The sequence below is a fragment of the Narcine bancroftii genome, chromosome 4 (genome assembly GCF_036971445.1).
Source record: "Narcine bancroftii isolate sNarBan1 chromosome 4, sNarBan1.hap1, whole genome shotgun sequence".
Classification (NCBI taxonomy): domain Eukaryota; kingdom Metazoa; phylum Chordata; class Chondrichthyes; order Torpediniformes; family Narcinidae; genus Narcine; species Narcine bancroftii.
Window position 1 is genome coordinate 22179318 of NC_091472.1, and position 24863 is coordinate 22204180.

Consider the following 24863-nt stretch of genomic DNA (forward strand, 5'->3'; position numbering starts at 1 on the left):
ACAATGAAATAACCATCCAAGGTGTTTTTAGAGTGAATCAAATGTATTTACTCTTCTGAACCCACGCAACATTTTAAAAGTCAGAATCACGTGCCCGATGCATGCTGATGTCATGTGGCCAGTTCGATGCCTTCTGAGAGTTGTGGTGCCACCATTGCACCACTACACACCAACCCCCCCGCCCTCCCCACCCCCTCCAGAACCAGCAGAAAGGTTCGTCTGTCTTTTAGGTGGTCGACCTCTGCGACAGACTGGTGGCTGCTGCAGTGGGGAAGACTTGTCCACATGAGCTGGTTCAAGCCTGTCAATAGTGGAAGACTGTGGCTTCCCTCCAATGTCCAAAATACAGGTCGACCTAGTTTGTCTGAGTGTTTTATAAGGTCCTTCATAAGGTGTCTGCAAAGGCTGACCAAGTGTTCCCCTACATTTGAAGACATATTCACAGCTTTTGAGGTTTACAGGCACAAATGAAGAGTGTTCTCCATGTGAAGATGGTGGTATAGGGGTCAAGTTTCCTATGGTCATCCTTAGCCTGGTCAACAGATCATTAGGATCATTTTTGGAGATGAAATGGTACACGAGCTCCGCAGATGAAGCTTGGAGGTCGTCCTTTGGAGTTGTTCTAATGCCCACTAATACCCAGGGGTATGGACCAGATGCTGGTCAGTGGGACTAGGAGGGTGGGGATTTGTTCCAGCATGGACTACTAGGTCCAAACTGACCTATTCTGTGCTGTATATGGTTATATGGTCATAGAGGGTGGTGAATCACTGAAATCCGTGGCCATAGACGGGTGTGGAGGTCACGTCATTGGTTTTATTTAAATTGGGAGCCGATAGGTTCTTGATTAGTGAGGATGGCAATGATTACATGGAATAGGCAGGAGAATGGGGTTGAGGGGGAAAATGGTGGTGCTACAGGAACGACTGTAATGGCATCCCTGCTGCTGGTGTCGACCCAGGAGTGTGGGGAGCAGAGACCTAGCACTGATCCACAGGGTCCAACTACCTAGTTGAATATGCTGGCCACTCCATATAGGCTTTAAATTACCTCTTAAAGGAGCCAACTGTTTTTAATTAAAACCTTGCAACTACGGGGCCTGTGACCAAGATGCTCTTCATGGCCATGACGGGTTTCAGACTCCAGAGGAGCAGTGGACCTGAGCAGGGCATCAGTAATAGGGAGAAACGCCCCCCCCGCCCCCACCTCCATTGAGAAAGAGAAGCAGAAGTGTCAACCGTACAGGATGGTGACCACAGCAGCAGACCAGTGAGGGGCTCCGTGGCTGAAGGACCCACACAGGCTGCTGGTGGGCTGCAACGTGGTCGAAAGATGCACACAGTCTGCAGGCTGCTGGAGACTGGGTCATGGGAGCCGGGTATCGGTATCGAAACCAGGACTCGTGAGGGTGCTGAAGTAATGAAGGGGTCCTGAAAGGCCTTGGGTGCTGAAGGCTTCCTGATTGTGTCGGATCTTTGGATGGGGAGCTTGGGTTGCTGATGGATCGAACAGGGTCTGTGCAGTTGCAGAGGCTGCAGGAGCCCTGTAGATGAATCCAGACACCTCGTGTCTTGAAGGGACTCTCTTTTGTTACAGAATTCTCTCTTACTGTAAGGAGTGTTAGACAACATTAATATGACATTTTCTGTATTATTACATATCATCTTGGAAGCTGGACTTCCTCAGACCATGAGACCCTGCAGAAGATAGTGAACTCAGCAGGAAAGATCATTGGGGCCTCTCTTCCTAGAGGACCCCAAAACCCAGCAGCAATAGATATTCACTGCAACAAATGGTTACTTAAACAAAAGTTGCTTTTAATTATCTTTGTACATGAAATAAGAAACAAACGTTAACTTATCACTAACTTACTTAACCTAACTTAACTCCCTTTTAATTATAAGTGTATGCAATGTGTGTGTAAGTTCAGAAAAGTTCTTTGGTTCACAGTCCAATCTCACTTCTCATTCATCCAAGTTCTCTGCTTCAGGCAATTCTTATACTGTGCACAGAATTTAACATGTATAAAGTTCACCAGGTTTTGATGCTCGAAAGGTAAATGGTTACCGCTCAGGAAAGTTCTTGTCAGTTTTCAGAGAGAGATTTGTTGTTCCAGGACATCCACAACTCCACTCCAGTGTCTTGCTGACGAAACTTGCCCCTTCAGTGATCTTCAGGTGATAACCTCTTTCTTTCAAGTCACCACAGAGTTCCTTTTTGTTTCTCTTATTCCAAATGAAACATTAGACAGCCAATCCTCTCCTCTTACATGAACCACAAGAGCTTTGACTAGGCCATCTTCCAAACTGGGTCTTCTTGCCAGCTTGTCCTGTTCCAGTTCCTGCTGCTCTAAGTGATCTCTATCTGTCTGTCTGTCTATCTGTCTGTCTGTCTGTCTGTCTGTCTCTCTCTCAGAGAGAAAGCCTGTTTTACGCTTTCTGCTTGCAAAATCACATGACAGCAAGTTCTCCTGCAGACAATATGCAGCTCCAACAATCTCTTTCATCTGTTGCCTTTGATAAACAACAATCCATTAGTGAAGTCTCTTGAGTACACTTCAAAGCTCTTGGAAAAAGCTGAAAGAAGCCACTATGTCTAGCATTAGTAGAGCACCATATTTCAAATAAGATCTGTTTTAAAGTGTTTGCATGTGACCTACTCTCACAAACCTTTCCCAATTTATCGCCCAAAAACATTTCTATATACTCTGTCACACTATCATGAAAGAATCTACAACACTCAATGCAGGCAAAAGGCAACAAACATTGTGAAGGACTCCACGCACCCCTCATGTAAACTGTTCTCTCTCCTGCCACCTGGTGGGAGGTACCATAGCACTCAGGCCCTTACGTCCAGATTGGGCAAGAGCTTTTTCCCTGAACTCCCAGAACATTTGGAGATAGGGTACCATGTACTGGTAATGTATAAGTCTTAATATTTTAAATGTGTTGAACTTCTAACCAATATTTATGTAAATATGCTCTGTGGTCCTGGAGAAACGCTATCTCATCTTTACCGTGCGAGCGTGCGATGTACGATAAATAAAAGTGACTTGACTTGTTTCAAATGGTGGAGTGGACTCGATGGGCTGAACAGCCCAATTCTGCTCCTACATCTTATGGACTCCTGTGTACCTTGGATTGTTTCTTGAGATATGGTATCATTTATTATGGAGTGAAATAGTCATTCCAAATGAGAAGGATACGAATGCATTCATAGGAGTGATTGAAAATAAGAAATGTGAGAAAAGGTTTAGTGAAAAGTCTTCTCAAATTTTTCATCACTAAATATAATAGCAAGCTGTAGGAGCTTGTGCTGGATGAGATGAAGGGGTGGAAGTGCTAGGAGCAGGGAGGGCCTATTATGGACCCAGGGGATTTTTTGAAACTTGCTTTGCGGGATGTCGCTGTCTCTGGCAAGGTCAACATTTATTACATATTATCTTTGAGAAAATGGAGCTGAGCTGACTCATTGAACAACTGCAGTCCTTTATGCAAAACAGCGCCTATGGCCAGTGTTCAAAATAAACGGTGACAAGTAGGTCTTGGGAGACATGGCCTTGGTGGCCGGCATTGTATTTGGCTTTGTATAATTGAGAGGGAATGCTAGGATGAGTGTACCGAGCGTGGAAGAAGCAGGTGTGTGTTCCTTGTATGTCTGCAGAGGCGGATTAACCATTAGGCTGACTAGGCTGAAGCCTAGGGGCTCGGGCCCCCTTACCCTCTGGGTCCCTAGGCTTCAGCCTACTCAGGAAACTTGTAGAAGCGTAAATTTGACCCCTTGTAACTGTTCCAGTTTATTGAAAGAATGTCCATTAACCCCAGGCAGACTACAGCGCCAGTGAATGGGACAGAGATTCAAATCCTGGCCTGTCTGTAAGGAGTTTACATGTTCCCCTCGTGTCTGTGTGAGTTTTCCCCAGGAGCTTCATCAGGATTTCTCCGATATTTATTTGTTAAACCTGCCAGATTGCGAGAGATCCCTGAACTGCACCTGAGCTAGCGGCAGTGAAGTCACTGGCCCGTCTTTGCCTGGTGCACGGGGTGTTTAAGATTTTTAGAAATGCATTTGTGATGCATTTCATTATAACAACGTCAGTCTGTCAGTGAGTCTGTAGGCCTTGTGCTCAATGCCTGCTTCGCCCGTGACTGCTGGGCAAAACTGTGCAAAATCCACAAGCTACAGCTGTGCTCAGGTTCAGACGCAGACTCAACCAGATTCCCCTTTCCCTGTGGCTGCATTGCATTCATCCGGTGCCGGGCAGGCAGGGACATAACTATGGTGGGAGCCTTTTCATTCCAGCAGTGCCCCTGACCCCATGGCCCTCTCCCGCGCCACGTATTCATGAACTGTGAGACCACGGCATGCCGCGATCTCACAGTTGAAAAGCAGGCACCAGTGATCTGCCCTGTCATCTCCGTGTGCATTCTCCCTGCTGATTAGGATATTAGCTGGCGTGGACTGCATGCCGCGCATGCGCAAATCGCGCGAACATAAGGAGCGGAAAGAATTCGATATTTGAACGGTAAATTAGAGAGGGAGGTTGAGCTTGAGAGGTGAGATTTGTAAGTAGAATGCTTGTATTATTTAAAAACTGAATTGATTTGCAAGTTGTGCCACGCAGTTCAGGTAGGCCAAGAGGAGGGTTTGGAGTCGGTGTCGGGTACTCTGGTGACCGGAGCTCCCGATGGCCGAGTCCCAACTCTGAACCCTCCCTTAACCCTTAGGCCTACTGATGTGTTCCAGATGAGACCAAAGCAAACTATGCAATACGAAGCATTGAGGATGCTGTGGCCTCCCAGGCAATAAGTCGTGTTTGGCTGGAATTAAATATATTTTGCAGCTGTTTACATGAATTGCAATTTTTTTTCATAAATATTTTAAGTGTAATGCTTGCGTGTTACATACCTGCTATAATTTGAAAGCACCTCTGTAATGATGATGGTATGGTAGAGTTTCCGCGACCCCCCCCCCCCAACCACCGCTCAGCCCGGTTAGCCCCCCTTCTCGCTGACCCACCCCCCCCCCCCCGGCTCAGCTCAGTCTGTACTCCCTCACCCCTGCGCTCAGCTCGACCTGGGGTACAAAATAGTCTGGCACCAACCCTGTCTGAAGCGGCCCGAAGTGGCCTGATGTGATGTGGGAGTGGGCCAGTGACATTAAATTTAAGACAGGAATCGAAAACATAATATAATGTGTACTTGCTTCAGTGACGCTAGTGCCGTCAGTAGGTGGGTGGGCATGGCCCATGAATGCCCCCCTCCAATGATGCTGACCCTGCGGGGTATCTTACTTAAGCTCAGCCTAGGGGCCTGGGTGGTATTTAATCTGCCACTGTATGTCCGGGATAGCGGCGACAGCACTCAACAAGTGTGGGGGGGGGGTGATCTCTCTTCGTAGCACCCCCCTTTAAGTGGTACCCCATATCTTAGGTATGAGTGTCTACCCTAGATACACCCTTGACAAGGACCCTCCTGCAGAGCTATTGGGTGGTAATGTCAAGCAAACAACAAAGAAGTAACAGCGGTCCCTTTCCTAGTCAGGCTGCCCTGTGCTTTGGAAGCCTGGCTGTTGGCTGCAGTTCTCCAAGGCGTTGGTAGATTTTGGGAGGCCAATCATCCTGAGACTTGCTGAAGGAAAAAAAAAGTGCAAAACAACAGGAAAATACATTTATTAGTGCTTTAGAAAATTGTTGAGGAGATCAAAATTAAATCCCCAGAAACTCCCCAGCAAAACTGATAATTTGGCACCCCATGGGGCTTGGGTAGTACTGGCCTGCAGATTTCCCCGACTCTTGGGGCAACATGGTTGGTGCAGTGGTTAGTACAATGCTATTACAGCATCAGTGACCCAGGTTTGAATCTGGCACTGTTTGGAAGGAATTTCTATGTGCTCCCAGTGACCTGTGCGTGTTTATTCCAGGTGCTTTGGTTTCCTCTCACCACGTAGGGTTTGACGGTGAATTGGTGTATTTGGGCGGCATGGGCTCGTGGGCCAGGAGGGTGTGTTACCGTGCTGCATGTCTGAACTGGAACCCCCAAACACAATTTATTTAATTGTTTTTTTCTGTTATTACTGTAATTTAATTTTTTTTTCAAGTGAGCCGAGAGAGAGAGAGGGAAGATTCCACTCTTTGCCTTCAGTTGCACACCTCTCCCACAGTCCGGAGCCCAGACTGTCAGCAGACCCTCTCGGTTTTGGCTGCACCATTTATTTTCACTTTAGGCTCCCAGTTCACACTCCAGACTAATGAGGGAGGTACATGCAGGAACCATCTGGATTTCTGAACAAGTAGACGCCAGATGATTGGAGTTTTACTGTACTTGAGAGGCTCGAAGACTCCACATCTGATGTCAGGATGCGGACGTGGAAAACAAATTTCACTGGCTATTGCATGCAGCAAAACAATAACTAAATGCTAAATGATGGCACTCCCAAGAATCTTGGAGGTGCTATAAAATCTTGCAGTACGGGGGTGGTTTCAAAGCTACAACCTGACCCCTGGGTTCTCTCATTTTACGGCCAGTTATGAGATTAATCATTATATTCCATTAATTCATTATTCTCTACATCTCCTTGTGTCTTTATGACCCAATAAATTCTCTTGTAATGAAGCAGGTGGCTATTGCACTTCCTGACATTGCTTTGATTATTGAACATAAACAACTCTGTTGCTCTGAGAAACTGACTGGAGTTGTTTCCAGAAATTAATTTGTCATAGAATACAGAATAGTACAGCACAGAAATAGGCCATTTGGCCCACATGTCTGTGCTAAATATGATGTCTTAATCAAACTAAATCTCCACTGCGTGAACTGATAGATACCAGTCTGTTCCCTTCATAATTATGTGTCTATTTAGATGTCCTCTAAATGCCTCTGTTCTGTATGCCTCCACCACCTCTCCTTGGAGCCCATTCCAGGCACCTATCCCTCTCTGTGTAAAAAATATTTGTCCCTTAAACTTCCTCCCACCCACCTTAAATGCATGTTCTCGGGTCTGTGAAAAGGGTTCTGACTGCCAACCTCATCAATTGCCTCTTGAGATTTTACACAGCTCTCTCAGGTCACCCCTCAACTTCCTGCACTCCAGGGACAACTTCCTGCACTCCAAGTTGGTCCAATCTCTCCTCATAACTCATAGCCTCTAAACCAGTAAACTTCTTCTGCACCCTTCCAAAAGCCACCCACATCCTTCCTTTCATGGGATGACCAGATGAGCATGCAATATTCCAAGAGCAACTTAACCATTTGGACTCCAGCCATTTTAAAAACTTTCATAATATATACTCCGGACTGGGTCCACAGTACAAACTCCAGTATGAACCAGGTGGTGGTTGGATGAAAAGCCAGTCCTGGAAAATGCAGACATGAAATACCTATATATGTGTTTGCTGGTTGTTCCTGAAACCGGAACACGGAGCATACGTGCTTGTTAGAAGTCACAGAAAATAGGGATATGAAGTCTAAAGGGCTAACCAAATTTCCATGCAGCTGCAAAATGATCCCCTTACTTTTAAAGATGCCCAACAAAGCCAAATATATCATACACCTTCTTTGCCATCCTGTCTGCTGCATGGACACTTCCAATAAACAATGGTCCAGGACTTCCAGATCCCTCTGCATATTAATATTTTTAAGAACCCTGCCATTAACTGTGTTTATTCCCTTTACATTTGCTCTCCAAAGGTGCAAATCTTCACATTTGTACAGAATAAACTCCATCTGTCATTTCTCTGCCCATATCTGTAACTGTCCTATATCATGTTCAAGATTCAAGATTCAATTTATTGTCATGTAATAAAAACAATGTCATATTACACAAAATAGCTTTTTCCTGCTGTAAGGCAGACAGATACACCATCTGCAGAAATTGCCTGAAGTGCCTTTTAAAGACAGAGAAAGAAGCAAAAGAGGGTGCCCCACAGAGTCACTGAGTGTCCATGGATTCACCTCCAGCACTCAAGCAGCCTCCGCAGCCACACAGAGACTAGTCCAAACCATTGGCAACCCGAGCTCCAAATTTGAACCTCCGGTACCATTAGGATCCCTTCAACACCCTCGGCCCGCAGTTGCATCCTGGTTCCGATACCCAGTACCTCTTCAGCCAATTTCGAGCCAGTCTCTAGCAGTCTGCAGCCTGGTATGAGTCCCTTGGCTGCAGTATCCAGCAGTCCACAGTCTCCATGGGTTCCTCGCCTTAAGACCAGTATCCCATTGCCTTTGCTGCAGAACCCCTCACAGGTATGCCGCTGTGGTCAGCATCCTGTGAGACGTCTCCTCTGCCTCTCCTTCTCAGATGGGGGGGGGGGGGGGTGGTCTCTCATTTTATGGTGCTCTGCACCAGTCCTCCACTTTGCTAGAGTCTGCAACCCCTTGTGACAGCTACTGATCATAGGCGCCACCATCTTGGGTCCAGATTTTAAATAAAACTATCATCAGCTCAGTTAATGGACCATTCAAAGCATGCATGGAGCTGATGACAGTTGAACTGGGTGGATGGACCCTGTGGGGAGCGCTGTTGTTTCCACTTCCCATTCTCTGAGTATCCAAACCAACGGCAGTGCCGCCATTTTTTTTTGGTTCTTCACACTGTCCACACAATGCCATCTGAAGCTACACTCCTGGTAGGGTCATCCATGGCAGTAAGTTTGAGGGTGAGGTCCGCGACAAAGAACAATCCAACCAAGTCTTCAACAGTGGAACAGGCGGATGAAGTTACTTCAAACTCAATGGCTGCGAAGGTGGACAAAGGCTGCAACAAACCCATCAGCTCCAATTGTCATGGTTCCATGCCATTGGAATTGGTTGGTTGATTTGTGAAGTACTATATGCTTCTTGGAGTGTAACATTAAGTGCACCATAGAACCATAGTACAAAAAACAGGCTATTCAACCCTTCTGATCTGTACCAACCAATAAAACTAGCTACTCCCTCTGACATGATCTCATTCCATAACCCTCCAGACCTCTCCTAATCCATGTATTTATCTAATATATTTTTAAAACTCAATTGAATCTGCATTAACTACCTTAGATGGCAGCTCATTCCACCATCCCACCACTCTCTGAGTGAAAAACTTTCCCCTAATGTTCCCTTTATACCTCTCCTCTTTTAGCCTAAAGGTATGACCTCTCGTATTTATCTCGCCAATATCTAAGTAGAAACATCCTACTCAAGGATTATCCTCATAATCTTATAAACCTCTATCAAGTCTCCCCTCATCCTACTTCATTCCATAAAGTATAGTCCTAACCTGTTTAATCTTTCCCAGAAACTCAACATCTGAAAACCTGGTAACATCTTAGTAAATCTTCTCTGCACTCTTTCAATCTTATTGATAACTTTCCTGCTGCTGGGTAACCAGAACCGCACACAATATTCTAAGTGTGGTCGTACCAATGACTTGAATAACTTCATAACATCCAAACTTCGAAACTCAATACTTTGATTTATAAAGGCTAAGATGCCAAATGCTTTCTTTACAGCCCTGTCAATATGTGACACCACCTTCAAGGAACAATGTATATGTATTTCCAGATCTCTTTGCTCCTCCACACTCCTCAATGCCTAGCATTTACTTTGTACATTTTACCCTGATTCGCTCTTCCAAAGTGTAACACCTCAAAGTTAATCTGCATTAAATTCTATCAGCCATTCACTGGCCCAATTTCCCAGATGGTCCAGATCCCTCTGGAATCTTTGAATATCTTCCTCTCAGTCCACGACGCCTCCTATCTTTGTATCGTCAGCAAATTGCTAATCCCATTCACCGTGTTATCATCTAGGTCATTTATAACAAACAATAATGGTCCCAACATAGATCCCTGAGGCACACCACTCAACACAAACCTCCAGTCTGAGAAGCAACCATCCATCACCACTCTCTCTTTTCTTCCACCAAATCAATTTTGAATTCAGTTTGCAGCCTCTCTGTATATACCTAGTGTCCTAACCTTCTGAACCAACCTCTTCTGAACCTTGTCAAAGGCCTTACTAAAGTCCATATAAACAACATTCACAGTCTTTCCATCATCATCAACCTTCTTGGTAAATTCCTCAAAAAATAATCTACAAGATTTGTTAAACACATTAAACAAAAACATGCACAGGTACCTTTGCTCATAGACTCAACACTGTTCACAACTCCACCAATCTTAAAATCATCTGCAAACTCATTCACCCATGCCCTGCTTTTTCATCCAAGATATTTCTGTATATCACGAACAATAGGAGTCCCAACCTCATTTCCCGGTGAACATCACTGGTCACAGGCCTCCATTCTACATAGTAGCCTCCATTACCGGCCAATTGTTTTCTATGGCCCAGCCAATTTCATATCCAAACTATAAATTCACAGTGGATCCCATGCATCTGCACCTTCTGGATCAGCCTACCATGTGGGACCTTGTCAAATAGATACTAAAGTCCATGAGGACAAGATGGCCCTACTCTCATCTACTACCTTTGTCACCTCATCAAAACAATTCTACCAAATTGACAAGACATGACTTCTCCTGCACAAAGCCATTTTGACTGCCCCTAAATGTCTTCCTAAATGGGCATAAATTCTCTCCTTAGTATCCTTTCCAACAGTTTCTGTACCACTATAATTTCCTGGATATCCCTAATCCCCTTTCTTCTATAAAGGTACAACATTGGATAAGGGTTAGGGACTCTGGGACTCATCTGTTCCTGGTGAGGATGCAAAGATCTTCTTTGTTAATGCCCGGCTTGTTTCCTCTTTTGCTTCTTTCAAAAAACAGGGTCATATTCCGTCAGGCCCCACAGACCTATCTAATTTAATGCTCAATGGACCCAACACCATTTATTTCTTGGTCTCAAAATTCCCTTAAACATGAACATTCTCCACACCATACTCCCTATCACTATCCTCCATGTCTTTTTCATTGGTGAAGTACTCATTTTGTACCTCACCTACTTCCTCTGGATCCAAACATAAATTTTCTCCTTTGTCAATACCCTTGTCACCTTCTTGTTTTTAATCAAAGCATAAAAATGTCTTGGAATTTTTTTAAAATTTAGACATACAGCATGGTAATAGGCCATTTTGCCCATGCATCCATGCTGCCCAATTTACACCCCATTAACCTAAATCCCCTGTACATTTTGAATGGTGAGAGGAAACTGGAGCCCCTGGAGAAGACCGACGCAGACAAAGGCAGAACGTACTGTGGCAGAGTATATAAGATATATTTTTGGGAGATAAATTGGGGAAGGTTAGTTTGAGTAGGTCATGTACAAACACTTTAAAACAGATCTTATTTAAAATAATGGAGCTCTGCCCCATATTAGACATGTCGGGGCCAACAATCTTTGCAAGAGCTTTGGAGCATGCCTAAGAGACTTCACTAATGAATTGTTGTTTACAAAAAGGCAACAGGCAACAGAGCTTGTCAGAGCCACCTTCTGTCTGGAGCTGTTCTAAGTGGGTCATGTGGTTTTGCAAGTGGAGAGAGTCAAACAGGCTTTGTGTGTGTGTGTGTGTGTGTGTGTGTGTGTGTGTGTGTGTGTGTGTGTGTGTGTGTGTGTGTGTGTGTGTGTGTGTGTGTGTGTGTGTGTGTGTGTGTGAGAGAGAGAAAGAGAGTGGGAGAGATCACTTGTACAGTGTTACATTCAGCAACACCAGCTGGAACAGGACAAGCTGGCAAGCTTGTGAAAACCCCATTTAGAAGACAGCCTTGTCAAAGCCCTTGTGGTTCATGAAAGAGGAGAGGACTGGCTGTCTTCACTTGGAATAAGGGAAACAAAAAGGAACTCTGTGGTGACCTGAAAGAAAGAGTTTATCATCTGGAGAACCCTGAAGAGGGCAAGTGTTGTCATCAAGACACTGGAGTGGCTGATTAAAAAGGAATAGGTTGTGGATGTCCTGGAACAACAAATCTCTCTGAGAACTGACAAAAACCTTTATTTTTTTTTCCAAATTTTATTTCAAATTTTCAAGAAGAAACTTATACAAAGTCCATAATATAAAAATGAAAATCTACAACTAACCCACCCCCCTCCACCCACTCTCAGCAAACCCCACAAGGGAAGCGTAAAAAAACATCATAAAAGAAACAGATTCAACAATTTAAGATATTACTAAACCCATACAATTCAAATATGGCGACCACATCTTAATAAAAAATCATAATTATCATGCAGATTATATGTTAATTTCTCCATATAAATACAAGGCATCAAGTCATTATGCCAACGAGTTACATTTACCTCAGCCTCATCTTTCCATAAAATCGTGGCACATTTACGCGCTACAGCCAATGCTAGACAAAGTAAAGCTGTCTGAAACTTGTCCAATCCCAATCACGAAATAGGACAGTGCAACCCAACAAATATTTTTTTGGATCTTTTAAAAATTTAATCTTAAACAATTTTTGAAGAAATTCCCAAATTTTTTTTTGCCAAAATGGTTGAAACTTATCACAAAGCCAAACTGAGTGTAAAAATGTTCCTACACATAATCCACATCTAAAACACACTTTTGAATTACTAAATTCATATTTTTTTTCAATTTCTCAGGGGTCAGATACAACTGATGCAAAAAATCATAATTAACCATACTATATCTTACAGTAAGCAATTTAGTCACACCATCAAAACACATCATCTGATTAATATTACAAATTAAGTCATTTTCCCATTTAATTCTAGATTTATCTAAATTTATTTTATCCATAGTGTCTTGCAACAATGCATACATCTCAGAAATAAAACCCTTATTTAGTGAATTAGAAATCAAATCCTCAAATTTTGTTAATTTTGGAATTTTAATTTCTCTTCCAAAATTATCTTTCACCAATGCTCTAATTTGATAGGACACAAATAAAGAATTCACTGAAATTCAAAATTTCTCTCTAAGTTGATTAAATGATAAAAATTTACTGTCTTCAAAACAATCCTGCAACAACTTTATTCCTTTAATTTGACATTCTTTTAAGAATCTATTATTCAGCGAAAAAGGAATCAATTAATTTTGAAATATTGGAGCCTGAACCGATATTTTACCTTTCGTACATATCAATAAATTCCTTTTTGTCCAAATCTTTAACAAATGTTTTAAAATCGGTACATTATATCTCTGTATTAAAACAGAATTCCACTTAAATGTGAAATGATGTGAATAAGGTTCTGAAATATTAGCCAATTCTACCCTTGCCCAAATAGGAGGATATGAAACATCCAACATGCGATTAATAAATCTTAATTGAGCTGCTTCATAATAATTTTGAAAATGAGGCAATTGTAAACCTCCCAAGGCATATTTCCAAGTCAGTTTATGTATCGCTACTCTAGCTAACTTCCCCTTCCATAAAAATTATTGTACTACTTTATTTAAGTCCTGAAAAAAAATTTCAGAAGTAGACAAGGAATCAACTTAAAAAGATACTGAATTCGCAGAAACACATTAATCTTAATACAATTTACTTGACCTACTTAAGGTAAAACCTCCCACTTAATCAAATCAGCCTTAATCTTCCTCATTAACGGTACATAATTTAAATTATACAATGATTGAATATTTACATCAATTGTTATACCCAAATACTTAACTTTATCAGTCCAATGAAATTTAGCAACCATTTACTTTTCAAGCACCAAAGCCTGGTGAAATTCATAAATGTTAAATTCTGCACACAGTATAAGAATTGCCTGCAACCAGTGAACTTGGAGGAATGAGAAGTGAGATTGGACTGTGAACCTAACTTTTCTGAACACAGACACATTACATACACATGCAGTTAGAATTAAAAGGGGGTTAAGATAGGTTAAGTAAGTCAATAGAGATAAGTTAAAGTTTGATTCTATTGTCATGTTTAAAGATAATGGTTACTTTTGTTTAAGTAACCATTTGTCTTGGTGAATATCAATTGCTGCTGGATTTTGGGGTCCTCTGGGCTCGTAACAGTACAAACTCCTTACGGACAGCATGGAATTCGAACCCCAGTCCAGCCCCGATCGCTGGCACTGTAAAGACGTTGCACTAACTGCTATGTCAACCGTGTCACTTTTTTCATTCTGTTTGCCAAACAAATCCCTTTGACCTTCCTGATGTCCTGCTGAGCTCTTTTCTGCAATCTTTGTATTCCTCCAATGCCCTGTCTGATACCATCTTACTAAACATTGCTTATGTTTGAGATGGTGCCTGGAAATGGTGACATGTTGGCAGCAGCAGAACAGGGAAACATTCAATTATTAAAATATTCATGATTAAACCTGCTAAAGCTAAAGGAAACCACACAAAAGATCTCTAACAGGGAGGCTTCATTCAGTAAAAGGGATTAGCCATTCGAGATTTCCCATTGGAAACAAAATGTTAGAATCCCCAGCCATCTGAAGCAATGTATCGGAATGCTGAACCATGTGAAACAATGTCTCAGAATAGCCAGCTATTGGAAACGATATACTGGTATACCCCGCTTTACAAATACTTCAATTATGAAAATTTGCTTATACAAAGAAAGCGGTGTTCACTTTTACAAAAGGATTTGAAAGGGTTTTGAATGGGTTTTTGCTTTTACAAAAATAGCCTCCAATAGTAGTGAATGGGTCTTTGCTTTATATGCTCTAGCTTTGTAAAGAAGATGTATACCTGTATCGGAATCCTAGCCATGTGAAACAATGTACCAGAATCCCCAACCTTTTGAAACAACGTGACAGAATCCCTTGCAAGCAACCTCTCTGGAACAGGAAAGCTTTCAAGCTGTTTCAGTGAGCACAGTAGTGGCAAAGATGTATTGAGCAAAGCCTGGTAAAGAGCCAAAACAAACATCAATGAGACCAACATGCTTTAAAGCCATTTAATGGAGATTCCTGTACACAAGGGTCAGGTTATCCTCTGGAGAATAAAACAGTGTGCCTGAGAACACTCTTATACCAGTGGGACTTGATGAATTGGTGTGCACTCTTCTTCTCAGAGAAATGGATCATCCCATCTTCCTGGATTCAGCCCTTCAGCCCAAAGGCCTCTTCCCCACATCTCATGGTGTCCTCAGGTAAAGGCAAAGGTGGTGGTATCTTCTCCATAGTGCTCAGATGTGGTGAGACTGACCATGACGGCTCCCCTCATCTGTTAATGTCTGGGGCTGAAATGCCAAACCCTTCTACCTCTCGAGAGAATCAACCAGCCCACTGGTTGATTATAGTTAATATTTATTAGCTATCTTTTTTAAATTTTAAATTTATTTAAATTTCATAGCATGGTAACAGGCCGTCCTGGCCCACGAGTCCATGCTGCCCAATTTTACACCCAATTAACCTACACTCTCAGTATGTTTTGAACGGTGGGAGGAAACTGGAGCCCCCAGGGAAAACCTATGGAGACACGAGGAGAATGTACAAACTCCCTACGGACAGAGCGGGTTTTGAACCCCATCCCGACTGCTGGCACTGTAAAGGCATTGCACAAACCACCTTGCCAACCATTCCACCCCTTTAATTTATTTCATTGAGTTTGGTGTGATACTTTTCTTCTAAGAACTTGTTTGGCTGCAGCAGTAGGTATTTTGTGTGCATGAAAATAAACTTATGATCATTTTCCTTTTGGAATAAGTTCACGTCCACTCTCTAAGGTCCTCTTACTTTGCTATCTTTTTCCTGCTGATTTTGTCCTTCCTCCTTACTGGAGCAAGCCTGTTCTTAATTAACTCTAGGATGCCATAGGTGCTCTGGTGAGTAAAGTGGTAGGTGAGTGGGGAAAAAAAAGGTGGAGAACCACAGCACTAGCTTCTAGCTAAGTCACATAATTTGCCCGTTCCCAATTTAGTACTTTCCCCCAAGGTCCAAGCTTATCCTCACATATATCTACCTTGAAATTCAAGGAAGAATGATTACTATTCCCAAAATGCTTTCCCACTCAGTCTCCAATCACCTGGCCAGGCTTATTTGCTGGTACAAGATCTTGGTTGGATTATCTACATGATCCTTCAAGAAACTTTCCTAGATGCACTGAACAAATTCTGTTCCTTCGAAGCCTTTGACACAAAGGACATCCTAGACCATATAATTTTGGGAAAACTAAAGTCTCCCTCAACAACTCTTGCAACTTTCTAAAATCTGTCTGCAGGTCTGCTCCTCTACCTCTTGGTGGTTATCAGGGGGCCTATAACCCTCTCAATAATAACATCACAGGGTGGTACATTTGCTTAGAGAAATGGATCGGAGGTCAATCCACAGGACCATAAGGGTGGCCAAGGGGAACACTGGAGTTTTCCTCGTTCCCATTGATGTGATCTACTGGGACGAGAGCATGCAAAATCATTGAGGCCCCCTTCAACCTCATGCACAGCATCTTTCAGCTGCTCCTATTGCAGAAGAGATACAGGAGTATCAGAGCTAGAACCACCAGGCTGAGGAGCAGCTTCTTCCCAAGAGCTGTGAGAATGCTGAACGACCAAAGGAGCTGCTCACACTAACCCTCCGAGACCCTCATATTGATGAAACAATAGATGAATACTTGTCCTGCATATGTATTTGTCTCTATGTGTGTTATGTCTGGTTGTGTGTCTGCATGTTTTACGTTGAGGACTGGAGAACACACCAGATTCATCAAGTTGTACTTGTGTAATCAGAAGATGATAAACTTAATTTGACTTGACTTAACCTATTGCTGATCTCTACCCACACTGTCCTAATGTCTTCTCTGAATGCTGCTGTGACACTCTTTCTGATTAGCAATGCAATGTCTCCCCCTTTTTTAACTCCTTCTCTATCCTGTCTAAAATAATGAAATCCAGGAACATTGAGATGTAAATACCATCCCTCTTGCAGCCATGTCTCTGTCACATCATAATTCTATGCACTGATCTAGGCTCTAAGCCCACCTACCTTGACAGTTCTTGCATTAAAATAAACACTCTTCAGTCCAGCAGTCTCATTGCAATAATTTTTATATGAAAGGAGAGAAGGTTAGCACTCCCCTTGATAAAGATGGTAGAGGTCCTAGCAGCCTTACCACATACAAATGGTTAATGCATTGCCATCTACTTTGGGTTAGCCTAGCAGTTAGTGCAAAGCTGTTACAATGCCAGTGACTGTGGTTCAAATTCGACATTGCCTGTAAGGCATTTGTACGTTCTCCCTCTGTCTGCAGGGGTTTCCTCTGAGTGCTCTGGTTTCCTCCCACCCTTCAAAGTGTACAGGGCTGATAGGTCAATTGGGTGTAATTGGACCAAAAGGGCCTGTTACCGTGCTGTATTTTTATATTTATATTTAACCCATCCCTTCCTGCCCATCCACTTAGACTTACTTGCCACAGCATCTGCCTTCCCTTCAACCTCTCCACTTGTTGCCAGTGTTGTATCTAAGGTATAGCACATGCCCTGGGTGCCACTTGAAATTGGGCACCACTGAGAGCCAGTTACTCTAGACAGAGTCCGATTTCCCCCCCCCCGCCCACCAGTGCCGCCACCTCGCTCCCCCTCCTGTGCTGCCAACCCCTCCCAGCCAGCACTACCCCCTCGGCATACAAAGAACACACACCTCTTTCTTCTCCACTCCATCCAACCTTACTCATCCTCCCATTCATTCTCAAGGCCGAAGCCAAATACAACAAGACGGGCCAGCAAGGCCAGCTCTTGTGAGACCTCCTCGTTGCCGTTTATTTGGATGCATGGAATGTAAAAGGTTGGCATAGGCGCTATTTACCATAGATACGCCCCTGCTTGTTGTCCTGCTGGTTTGGCTCCCACCTCCCTGCCAGTCTCGCAAGTATCATCACCAAATCTCACATGTGGAACCCTTACTGGTAAACACTGTCAGCGGCAACTGGTTCTCATACATCACAGTTCAGAGCCTCCCGCAAGGTGAACACCTTCGACATAATATTGAACTAAAATGAAAGCGTCTACCCCAAGCAGTCATCAACACTTGCCAAAATGTATTTCTTGTAAAGTGAAGAATAAATTTTGGTTATAAGTGTAAATAAAACATAAGCTCCTGTGCTAACAGAGCATAATTATATCCTGAAAGCCTGCTCCAAGCAGCAGATGATAACTGGGTGTGTGCTAAGTCTTCCATTAGAGTTTATTCCAATGCCTCCATCACACTGCTGCTCTAACTACCAATGAGAGTACCTGGTCCTATGTGTAATTTTTATTTTGTGCTGAGATTGAAGTGATCCTGTCTGATAGAAATTGACTTGTGAAGAGTGGGCTCCTGATTCTAGATTGAGGCTAGATTACGCAGAACATCGAGGAGGTGGTTCAGACAAGCCGATTAGCCCCAACAGATTGCTCCTGCCTCATGAGTTCTCGTGTAACTTTTGCTTTGGGATAATTAACACATGATACAGAAGCAAAGAACTGAATGTGAAACTATTTCCACACCTTTGAAAAAAAAAAGGATCACTGCGAATTTTAAATTTAGACATACAGCAGGGGTACAGGCCCTTTCAGCCCACGAGACCGAGCCACCAAATTACACACAATTAACCGCAGTAGACTTTGAGGGCTGGGAGGAAACCGGAGCACCCAGAGGAAAGCCACGTTGACACAGGGCGAATGTACAAACTCCTTGCAGACAGTGCAAAATTTGAACCCCGGTCGCTGGCGCTGTAACAACGTTGCACTAACTGCTACACTAACTACGCCGTCAAAGTTTGCACAAAATTCAGACAGCTCTCCCAGCTCTTCGGTCACATGTGGGAGCACCATGGCTGATTTACTGGACCAGTGACTAAAGGCCCAAGTTCAAATTCCACCATGGCAGCTGGGGAATTTATCATTAAAATATTTAAATAAACCAGGAGTAATAAATGTTACACACCACACAGTAATGGTGAACACAAGATTACCTGGTCACCATCAAAGTCCATATGGTTTATGAATACCCTTCAGAGCAGGGTACTGACATCACTGGGGAGGGGGGGGGGAGGGTTCGAGGAGTGGGTTCAGCAGAAATTTATCATTTTTTAATAAAAATATTCCTATCGTTAGTTATAACAATGAAAACATTTTAGCTAAAACTCTATGCAAATTTACTTTTTGAACCTCCTAACGTGCTCCTGTCAGAGCTGTCATTATGACCCAATTACAATGAGGCTTCGAATCACGTGGTTTCGTCTTCACGCGGTACAAGCTCGCCCTGTTGTTTTCTTGCTGCTGTGCATGTGACGTTGTAATTCAAAGGTGTAATTTAAATTTGGTTACTTGTTTATCTGACTACAATTGGCGATAGATTCAGTGATATACGGGGAATACGATTTATGAGAGATGGTAGCACAAAAATCATTACTAAGGATTCTGTGTGGTCTGGTATGGGAGGAGGTCCACTGTGGGGGGGGGGGGGTGTTGGTGGGGGCGATGACACTGAGTGACACCAAGCCTAGTGATGCCACTGGAGCAGGGGCTTTATTGTCCTGCCCTACATATGAATTGGGTGATCCCAGACACACAATCTGGTTGATTTGCGACTCCCTCCTTAGTTCAGAGGGATTTGAGAGTTTGTGTAATACACACTGGGATTGCAGTATTGTTTGCACCCTGTAAGGGAATGACTAATAATCTCTCTCTCTCTCTCTCTCTCTCAGCTTTGTTTGTCTATTTCTCCCTCTCTCCCTCAACCCCATCCTCCCTCTCTCCCCTCTCCTCCTCCTCTCTCCCCCTCCTTCTCTCACTCCCCCACATTCTCTCTCCTCACTCCCTATTTTTCTTCCTCCCCCTCTCTCCCTCCCACCCTCTATCCCTCCCCTTTTCTGTCCCCCCCCTGCCCCTGTCCTCTCTCCCTGACCCTTACTCTCCCTCTATCTCTGCCTCCTCTCTCCCTCTCTCCCTCCAGCCTCTCTATCTCTCCTTCCCTATCCCTCTCCCAATGCAGTGGCCATTGGCTATCTGCTCACCAATGGCTTGGATACAGTGTACAGAATCACCGTGGACAGATCTATCATGTCCACTTGTGCTCACAAGGCACTAGGCTGAGAAACAACTTTTTCCCATGAACAGCGAGAATGGCCAACTGTTCATAAAAACCCTCCAAGACTCTACTATTTATTAACAATAACCATTTACTTTTGTCACTGGATATACATACTGCATGCATATGTATCATTTGTCAAAATGCGTATTATGTCTGTAGGTGTGTTGGCATTATTTTGCACCAAGGACCAGAGAACGATGTTATGCTGGGTTGTATTTGAACTATCAGATGATAATGAACTTGAACTTTAAATTTCTCCCTTAATATGGTGGTCACATCTCTGGCACAGAGGCTGGCCCCTCAGTTCAGAAGTTGGGGGGGGGGGTGGGAGAGATCAAAAAAGCAATGGCGATCGGGTGCTCATTGGTTAGGTGAATGGATAGGAGGTTCTGTGAATGAAATCAAGGCTCCCAGATGGTATGTTGACTCCCAGGTTCCAGGATCAGGAATGTCTCTGATCGAGTTCACAGCATTCTGAAGGGAGAGGGTGAGCAGCCAGATGTCATGGTCCACATGAGGACTAATGACACAGGTAGGAGTAGTGATGAGGTCCTGAACAGAGAGTATAGGGAGTTAGGAAAGAAGTTAAAAACCAGGACTTCAAAGGTGGTAATTTCAGGATTGGTGCTTGTGCCACGCACCAGAGAGGGTAGGAATAGGAAGTTGTGGCAGATGAGTGTGTGGCTGAAGAGTTGGTGCAGGGGGCAGGGGTTTAGATTTGTGGATCATTGGGATCTCTTCTGGGGAAGGTCTGACCTGTACAAAAAGGGCGGCCTGCACCTGAACTGGAAAGGGATGAAAATTCTGGTGGTCAGGTTTGCTAGAGTTGTTGGGGAGGGTTTAAACTAGTTTGACACGGTTGGTGGAAACCAAAATGTGAGTGCAGAGAATAGGGCAGAAGGTCAAAGGCATGATACTATGTGTTCTGAGTTTGTGAAGAAGGACAGGCATAAATGTAGTCAGTTAGATGGGTTGAAATGGGTCTATTTCAATGCTAGGAATAATGGGATGAACTTAAGAGCATGGATTGGTATGTGGAACTACGGTATTGTGGTTGCTACAGAGATTTGGTTGGAGGATGGGCAGGTACTAGGGTTTAGGTGATTTAAAAGGAATAGGATGGGAGATAAGAGAGGAGGGGGGGAGAGAATAGCATTACTGGCCAGGGATTGTATCACGGCAAAAGAAAGGGAGGAGGATGTGGAGAGATTGTCCACTGAGGCAGTGTGGGTGGAAGTCAAAAATAGGAAGGGAGCAATCACTGTGCTGGGAGTAGTCTATTGGCCCCAAATAGCCCTAAGGACACTGAGGAGCAGATAAGCAGGCACATTTTGGAATAGTGCTGGAAATACAGGGTTGTAGTTATGGATGATTTCAACTTCCCTAATATTGACTGGCACCTTTTACTGCAAGAGGGATAGATGGGTCTGAACTTGTCAGTTGTGTCCAAGAAGGATTGCTGACACAGTATGTGGACCAGCTGACGAGAGGAGAGGCCTTACTGGATCTAGTTCAGTGTAATGAACCGGGTCAGTTGGCGGACCTCTCGGTGGGGGAGTATTTTGCCAAGAGTGACCGTGCCTAGCTATGGAAAGGAAAAGAGAACAAGGTCAGAAAGTGTTTAATTGGGGAAGGACTGATTAAAATGGGATGACGCAGGAACTAATGAGAGTAAATTGGAAACCTCAGTTTTCTTCAGGCTGACTTCCAGGCCAAACATTTTGGCAGTTTCCGCAAAACAGATGTCAAGCGCTGAAGAGCTGGCTCTGAATGGGCAACTAAAGCGGCATCGTCTGCAAAGAGTAGTTCACAGACAAGTTGCTCTTGTGTCTTGGTGGGAGCTTGCAGGCGCCATCAGCCAGCTCCCCACCATGACTACCAGCCCCTCCACATCTCCATCGGGCACACAAAACTCAAAACGGTCAACCAGTTTACCTATCTCGGCTACACCATTTCATCGGATGCAAGGATTGACAACGAGATAGACAACAGACTTGCCAAGGCAAATAGCGCCTTTGGAAGACTACAAAAAAGAGTCTGGAAAAACAACCAACTAAAAAACCTCACAAAGATTAGCGTATACAGAGCCGTTGTCATACCCACACTCCTGTTTGGCTCCAAATCATGGGTCCTCTACCAGCATCACCTACGTCTCCTAGAACGCTTCCACCAGCGTTGTCTCCGCTTCATCCTCAACATTCATTGGAGCGACTTCATCCCTAACATCGAAGTACTCGAGATGGCAGAGGCTGACAGCATCGAATCCATACTTCTGAAGATCCAACTGCGCTGGGTAGGTCACATCTCCAGAATGGAGGACCATCGCCTTCCCAAGATCGTGTTATATGGCGAGTTCTCCTCTGGCCACCGTGACAGAGGTGCACCAAAGAAAAAGTACAAGGACTGCCTAAAGAAATCTCTTGGTGCCTGTCACATTGACCACCGACAGTGAGCTGATATCGCCTCAAACCGTGCATCTTGGCGCCTCACAGTTCGGTGGACAGCAACCTCCTTTGAAGAAGACCACAGAGCCCACCTCACTGACAAAAGACAAAGGAGGAAAAACCCAACACCCAACCCCAACCAACCAATTTTCCCCTGCAACCGCTGCAACCGTGTCTGCCTGTCCCGCATTGGACTTGTCAGCCACAAATGAGCCTGCAGCTGACGTGGACATTTACCCCTCCATAAATCTTCGTCTGTGAAGCCAAGCCAAAGAAATTGGAAACAGATGTTCAAGGGAGAAAGCACAGAACCAAGATGAGGGAGGTTAGGGATCACTTGTACTGAGTTCAGAATAGGTTTGTTCCATCGGAACAAGGAAAAAATGGTAGGAAAAGGAACCATGGTTGATGAAACAGGTGAGGCAGCTGTTCAAGAGGAAGAAGGAAATATATGTTAGATATAGGAAGCAGGAAACTGGAAGGCCCATGAAAAAGAAAGAAAGAACTTAGGAGAGCTCAAGGGGGGCATGAAAAGGGCTTGGCATGTAGGATTAAGGAGAACCCCAAGGCATATGTGAAGAACAGATGGATGATGAGTATGTTCTATGTTCTAGCTCATGCCATCTAGTTCTAATATCATCTAGCCTGGTTAAAAGACTGTGAGCATTCACTTTATTCGTGCCCCTCAGGATTTGATCAACCTCAAAAAGGTCACCCCCTACACACCAGGGAATAAAGATTAATCTTACCCCAATAATTCAAACCTTCCAATCCCAGTAAAATTCTAGAGAACCTCTTCTGCACCCTTTCCAGTTCAAAGACTATGCACCAATCTGAACCCTTATTTCACAAGTACATGGAGGAGTTGAGAAGGAGATGGAAAGATTTACAAGTAAAATACCAGGAGAGGACACCATTCATGATATCTTCCAGCTGGATGTATTTTCTTTAAATCACAAGACTGAAGAATGACCTAATAAAAGATTGTACAGCTATTAGTGTGGGCAAGTACAAAATTAAACGTCATTAAAGATAAGACAGTGACCACAAAATTAAATAATAATTCTGAAGAAAATTTAAACAGAGGAACAAGGATATTAGGATTGGGGCTAATAGGATCGCAGTTAGGAAACCTACAGGAGTTCTATCGAGACCACCCTGGTCGGCTGCGTCACAGTGTGGTATGAGGTACACTGGAGTCTTCCGCATCCCCCCCCCCATCCCCTCATCGATGTGATCTACCGGGATCAGTGTCTGAAGAGGGCGTGAAAAAATCAATGAGGACCCCTTCCACCCCACACACAGCATCTTTCAGCTGCTCCTGTCAGAAGGAGATACAGGAACATCAGAGCTCACACAGCAGGCTGAAGGACAGTTTCTGCCCACGGGGAGTGAGAATGCAAAGGGACTGTTCACACTAACCACCTGGGACACTCATAGTTACAAAACTTTATTTATTTATTTGTATATATGAATACTCATCTTGCATATGTATTGTCTGTCTGTATGTGTGCTATGTCTGCTTGTGTGTCTGCGTGTTTTTGCTCTGAGAATGCCATTTTGTTGGCTTCACTGGAAAAAGTATGTGATGTCATATATCTACTCTGACAATAAATCAGAATCTGTGTTCTGCAATCAGATGACAATAAACTTGACTTTACTTGGAATGTGATAGTTCCAATGGGCTGAATAGTCTAAATCTGTGAAGTGCAGAAAAGTGCTAGAGAAACTCAGCAGGTCACGCAGTAAAAGGCATGATCCCCTCTTCAGGAGTGCTGAAAATCAGGCAGACACCTGTATGAAAAGGTGGTGAGTGGGGTGGAAGAAAGGGGAAGAACTCAGGCAAACAGGAAAGAGGTAGGTGGATACAGGGCGCAAGGTTAGAAGCTGAGAAGTTACAGAGGAGAGGGCTGAGGCTGAAGAAAGATAGGTCTCTGAGCGAGGAAGGGGAGGGCATGGGAAGCTGGAGGAAAGGAGACAAAGGGATGAGAGAGACCAGGGGAGGTATTTAACAGACATCTGCCGAGACTGTATACAGTATAGGGTGTAGTTCCTCTAATTTGTAGATGGTCTCAGCTTGGCAGTACACAAGGCATGGTGACAGTGTGGTGTGGAATTGAAGTGAGGCAGCTGGTCAATAGGAAAAAGGAACTATATATTAGATATAGGAAGTAGAAAACAGGAAGGGTTCATGAGAAATATATGGTAGCCAGAAAGTTGCTTAAGAAAGCACTTAGGAGAGCTCAAAGTGTGGTGGGGGGGGGGGGGGGGCATGAGAAGATCTTGGCGTAAGATTAAGGAGAACCCCAAGTGTTCTATGCATAAGTGAAGAACGGAAGGATGATGAGAATGAAGGTGGGGCAGCTAAAGGATAAAGGAGACAACATTTGGACAGGCACATGGATAGGAAAGGTTTGGAGGGATGTGGTCTGAATGGAGGTGGGACTTGGATGGACAAGATGGGCTGAAGAGTCAGTTTCCATGT

General features: G+C 43.9%; 1 non-coding gene across 1 annotated transcript; it reads left to right on the forward strand.

Annotated features, from left to right (window-relative positions):
• Positions 1 to 16905: 16905 nt before the first annotated feature.
• LOC138762572 (U6atac minor spliceosomal RNA) lies at positions 16906 to 17028 on the forward strand. The gene has a single exon (XR_011356970.1). It is a non-coding gene; the product is annotated as a U6atac minor spliceosomal RNA (small nuclear RNA).
• The last annotated feature ends 7835 nt before the right edge of the window (positions 17029 to 24863 follow it).